Consider the following 6303-nt stretch of genomic DNA (forward strand, 5'->3'; position numbering starts at 1 on the left):
TAGGCAGAGTCCATTAATTTATGCTCCATAGTGCGTGTTTAGTGTTTCCTCTGCTGCTCTGCATAGACTAGATCATCCAGGGAATGTTCCCGCATTTAAATGCATGCTTTGCGAAGTGGTGGCTGAAAGTGGGGTGCGTTCCATAGGACATGGAGAATGTTGCTTGGCTGAATGGGGGTGGAGAAGGAAGGCCTGTTTTTGTTAACTTGTGTCCTTTCTTTTTGTTGGTGGTGCCTCATGCAGGTCCTGACCTGTTGTGGGCGTTCGTGGAATGTTAACTGCAGGAATGATGGAATCCAAGTGACCAAAAACATTGTCTCTTGTTTGGACCATCTTCTTTCCATTATTTTGTCTACAGGCAAATGTAGGAACTATGAAGAGTGGATGAGAATTATGATCGTGCTCCTGACTTCAAGTTGTGATTTGAATAAGATTTATACAAGTAAGCTATGGTGTTTGGGGCATATCTAGAAATAACTCTGTGTTTGCCTAAGTGAAGTATATTTATGCTTTGTGTCATTTTGTTTTTTTCTTTTGAACTCTCCTTAGTCATGTTTTTCTCAGGTCACTAAGTAGATTCTACTACAACAGAAATATATTTTGTCAATAGAAATGTATTTTGAGCCACGTATGTAATTTAAACTTTTCTAGAAGCTACATCAAAATTCACAAGCAGGGGAAGTTAATTTAAATAATATATTTTATTTAACCAGCTATTTCAAACATAAAATTTCAACATGTGACATTCTCCCAATTTCCAAGGGCTCAGTATCCACATGTGGCTAGTAACTACTGTATTGGACATGAGACTCCTAGTGTATTTTTCCAGCAAAAGACTTGGCTGGTGGCAGCTGAAAGGTTGTTTATCAATCTTATGTGTTTATTTAAATATATATGAGCTTTAAAATAATTTTGAACTTCAGTTTTTTAATTTATATATTTTAAAATAAAAGTAGCACATTGATATGGAAAGCAAATTCAGGTTACACTGGAAATTATAAAGTAAAGGTTATCTTCTTTCCCACACCAGTTTGTTCTCCCCAAATAATTAGTGTGAACTTTTGTGTGTGTATTTTCAGGTCAAAAAAATATGCTTATAATATGAGAATACCTTTATCTATCCTTATGAAATCTTATACAAACAGACCTGTACTGTACTCAGCTTCAATAGTAAACAGAGAAAAATAGAATGTGATATCATTATATACTGCTTAGAATGGCAAAAATTAGAAGAACTGACACTACCAAGTGATGCCAGACATGGAGCAATGTTAACTCTTTTATGAGTATGTGTTTTGCTACCATATGTTGGAAACAGTTTGACATTATTTAATATGTTTGAAGAGACACATATTCAATGTCCTAGCAATTCCATTTCTAGGTATATACCCCGAAGAAACACTTGCTCATCTACAGCATGAGATATATGTAAGAATGCTCATAGAAGCATCCATCATTATAACCCCAAATTGGAAACAACCGTTGGTTGGCAAACTGGTGCCCTACCACAGAGCACCAGTGGGAGCTGGAGAGAGCAAGGAGAGCAAGGAGAGACCAAAAAAGAGACAGACCACTCCTGATTGGTAGGTGGTAGTTTGAATAAGCAATGGAATTTACTTGCAAGTCTTGTCTTGGGCTACTGCAAGACGAGTAGATCCCTGCACCTTCCTGCCAGATTTTTAGGTGTATATAGAGGTCTTAACTGGGTCTAGTCACATATGCCATCCAGATGGCCTCAATACCTTACTCTCTCAAGGCTGTATTGCTGGGGCAGTGTCTTGTGGGGAGGGCAAGCAGGATGCACATTCCAAGGACTGGGGAGGGATGAGGAACTTCTGTCAGGGACTAGCTTGACGGTCACCCAGAGATTATAGCCTGTTGGTGACCTCCTTTAACACAACGACAATGTTCACTCAAAAAAACTGATAAATAGTTGCATACTTATAGAATGAAATATTACACATAAAGTGAATAAACTACAGCTATTTGGTTGTAATATGTGTATTTCTTTCGATCGTGACATTGAATGCAAGAAGAAAGTCACAAAAAAAATGTTCACGTAGGGTGATTCCATTTCTATAAAATTTGGAATAGGTTAAACCAAAGGCATACATAGGTACTAAAACTGTACTTAAAAAAATACAGCAAAATATCAGATTTGTAGTTACCTTTAGGGAGGAAAGAAAAATATGTGAATAGGCAGAGACCTACAAGAGGATCTTTAGGTCCTGGCAACATGCTAATTTTTAACTGGTGTGGTGTTTAGACTGGTGCTGGCACTCTAGAGAGGAAGCTGGTAGTATTTGATTATATACTAAAGTACATACTTCAGTGAAATTCTTCCACAGGTCCATAAAGGGACACTCATGACAGTGAAGAGTTGAAGGCAACTCAGGTGTCCATAACTGGGACAATGTATAAGCAAAACATGATAGATACCTGCTGTGGAATAGCATACAGCTGTTAGAAGTAATTTATTAGGTGTACACACATTAACTGGCATAAGTAGTGGCAAAAGTGTTTAATAAAAAAAAAAAAAAAGAACAGAACAAAGTTTATTCAGTTGTTGGGATCTACTGATACTGCTTTTCTTTTCTCAACGATTTTGGACCTTGGCTCTCTGTCACATTTTCCAATGCTATTTCTATCTTATATCTTGAAAAACAGAATACACACATAAATGATCCCCAAAATTTACTGCTTTTTTACCTTCCTCCAGTGATCTTGTTTCCTATTCTACCTCAGTCTACCTTAAAAGAAGATATATCTTTTACAGGTATATCTTAGTTATTTTTATAACTAGTAAGTGCAGTCCTTCCATAATGTCAAATTCGTGTATCCTATCCTCTATTTCTGGCTCATTCTCTCCAGTACTTTCACTGAAACAAACTTTTGATACACCAGTGCCTTCAATCCTACGCATCATTGCTTCCCTTTGATGTCTTCATTCTCTTGTTCATGCAGCCTAAATTCCATGGAGAACTGTTATAATTACATCCCTGAATATACACATTTCTTATTTCATAATACCCACTTAGCAAAAAAAAAAAAAAAAAAAAAATCCTGGCTAAGTCCAACTCTTCTATTCTAGGCCTATACCTAAACACATACAAAGCACACCAAAAAATGATTATTAGTTTCACTTTTATATTTATGATCTCAAAATCAAGTGGCTGTCAGTGTTGCCGGATTATCATTTCATTGACCCTCTTGGATGACTATTTCATACCCTCTCTCAAAGAAGCATCCGTACCGGGGCGCCTGGGTGGCTCAGTGAGTTAAGCCTCTGCCTTTGGCTCAGGTCAAGGTCTTGGGGTCCTGGGATCGAGTCCCGCATTGGGCTCTCTGCCCAGTGGGGAGCCTGCTTCCTCCTCTCTCTCTCTGCCTGCCTCTCTGCCTACTTGTGATCTCTGTCTGTGAAATAAATAAATAAATTCTTAAAAAAAAAAAAAAAAGAAGCATCCATGCCTTTTATCCTATCCTGTTCTCAGCTTATAATTGTACAGCCAAGTTCACTGAGAAAATGGGAGCAATCAGAAGATGATTTTTAGGGGCACGTTGGTGGCTCAGTGGGTTAAAACTCTGCCTTCAGCTCAGGTCATGATTTCAGGGTTCTGGGATTGAGCTCTGCATTGGGCTCTCTGCTCAGCGAGGAACTTTCTTCCCTTTCTCTCTCTGCCTGCCTCTCTGCCTACTTGTGATCTCTCTGTGTGCGTCAAATAAATAAATACTTTTTTTTTTAAAAGATAATTTTAAAAAATTCCCACTACCATAGGTAGTCACCTGCCAACAACACCTGTGCACAGAGTCTGTCTTCCTCCATGTGGCCATACATAATTTATCCACATTGCTCCCTGCAAGTGTGCACTGCATCTCAGCCTCTCTTGCAAACTCAAGGACCCTTAACTAGTATTTTCCTCCTTTCTCTCTCATATCAAGTTTTTGTTCTTCACATTAGTGTACAAACTGCCATAATGACTTCCATATTAAATTTTTCTTTACTTGGTCCACTCCTCTACCAGCCATAGCTCATTTCTCTGCTCCTTTTCATAGCAAAACTCCTCAAAAAGAATTTCTGTATTTGTATCCTGTGATGTCTTACCTTCTATGTCCTCCCAACCCACTCCACTCAGGCTTTGGCTTTAACCATTCCACAAATAACTACTTTCGTTAAGGTTAAAGATAATTCCTATATTCTTAAACCCAGTCATTAATTTTTGGTTTTCCTTTTCTCCTTTTGCTTGACTTACTGGCAATGCTTGACAGAGTTGATCATACCCTCCTCCTTTACACACTTTCCTTAAGAGGCTTTTTAGCTTTTTTTTTTTTTTTTTTTTTTTTTTTTTTACTGATCACTCCTCAGGTCTGTTTTGCTGGTGATACCTCCTGTTTCAAATGTCTTTTTTGGAGTACTCCAAACCTAAATCCTTAATCATTTTCCCCATTTATTCACCTTCTTGGTGACCTTGTCTAATCTCATGGCTTTAACCTTTTATACATGTGATTACTCCAAAATATATTTCTAGCTCAGGCTATGCTTCTGAACTGCCTACTTGTAAAACAACATCTCAGACTCAGGTTCAAACTGAACTCCTAATCTGCTTTACCCATCTAGTCCATGATAATCTTACCTCTCTAGTTAGGTCAAATCTTGTGGGTCATTCTTGATTCCTCTCTTTACTTATACCTTCTGTTTCATACAGGGAATTCTTTGACTTTTTCTTCAAAATATATCAAGAATCCAACCAGTTCTTACCAACACTACTTCTGTCTTAGTCCAGCCACGATAATCTTAGGACTGGATTATTGCGGTAATCTCATAAATGGACCCTGTTTCTACCCTGGTCCCCAATAGTTAATTCTCAATGCAACAGCAAGAATGACCCTTTGAAAACATAGGATCAGATCACTCCTCTTCTCAAACCTTGGAATGATCTAGAAAGACCCTGTACCATCTGTCACATCTGATCCTCTTCCCTTTATTCACTCTAGTTTAGTCTATTTTAGTCTATTCATTTTAATCTATTTAGTCTATTTACTCTATTTATTTTGTTATTTCTAGACCATACCTAGGATTCTTTTCCTTTAGTTTTGCTCAAAACATTTCTTCTAATTGGAATATTCTTCTGCAAGATATTTGCAGGTTAATGCCCTCATCTCATTTACATTTTTGCCTAAATATCACTTTTAAACAAAGTCTTTACTAATCATCATATATAATATTCTTACACAACCGCCTTCCCCCCAAAGTCCAGCAGTTTCTTTTCCTTTCTTGGCTTGAAAATTATAGACTCTATTTCTATTCTTTAAAGCCTAACTTTACATATTGGTCATGTGTATATAATAAAGTATAAAGTTATTTTCCATAACTTTGTATCTTAACATTTGGTCTTAGTTCTATATATAAAACGTTCAATGCTTAGCCCTTTACTATAGCTTCACTGTATTATGATTGGTGACTACATGTGTATTCATGTTGTGTTTTCATAAAGGGCTCCTGGGATTGTGTTTTATGAGTTCACGCATATTTGAAAATTTCTTTCTGTTGTCTTTACACTTACTTGACAGATTGGCTGCGTATAACACTCATGAGTTATGTTTCATCTCCCCTTAGAACTTTGTAGACTCTGCTTCTATTTTTTTTTTAATATTTATGTGATTGTCCTAAGACAATAGGCATTTCCTGCTTTGTAAATCCCTTGCTTTCCTTGCCTACATGACTGAAGAATTCTCTCTTTAGCCTCACAGTTCACAAAGTTGACTATCACATGTTAGATGGCTGTTTGTTTTGTCGCACTGCTGTAGGAAAGCATGTAATCTTTTGATCCTTGCATTCCTATACTCTTTTATGTAAGGAAAATTTCTTTTAAGAACATTTTTTTCTGTTCCATTAGTTGTGGTCTCCACTTCACACACAAGTATTCTCCTAGGTTTCTTCATTATCACTTGCTCTGTTCTATTACCTTCTTTCTAATTGTTTTAAGCACTTTGTTTTCTCTGCGTTCACATTATTGTCTCAAGAATCTATTATCTTTCCTATTATTCATTTTGCTATATAACTTCTTTTAATCTAGTTACCTGAGTTACCTGTTAGTTTCAGATGATTTCTGTGTTCTGTAATGCTGTTTCTGCTCCCTCAATTTGGTCTTTAGCTCTGCATTTTCCTATTATTAAGCTCTTTTACCACTGTAAACTTAGTATATTGATATCTTGGATCTGTGTTTTCTTTAAATTCTTCTTTGGCAAAATCAGTTAGAGATTTTTCTTTCTTAGGTGACTTTTTCTTTAAAAGTTGATTTTTTT

The sequence above is a fragment of the Lutra lutra genome, chromosome 1 (genome assembly GCF_902655055.1).
Source record: "Lutra lutra chromosome 1, mLutLut1.2, whole genome shotgun sequence".
Classification (NCBI taxonomy): domain Eukaryota; kingdom Metazoa; phylum Chordata; class Mammalia; order Carnivora; family Mustelidae; genus Lutra; species Lutra lutra.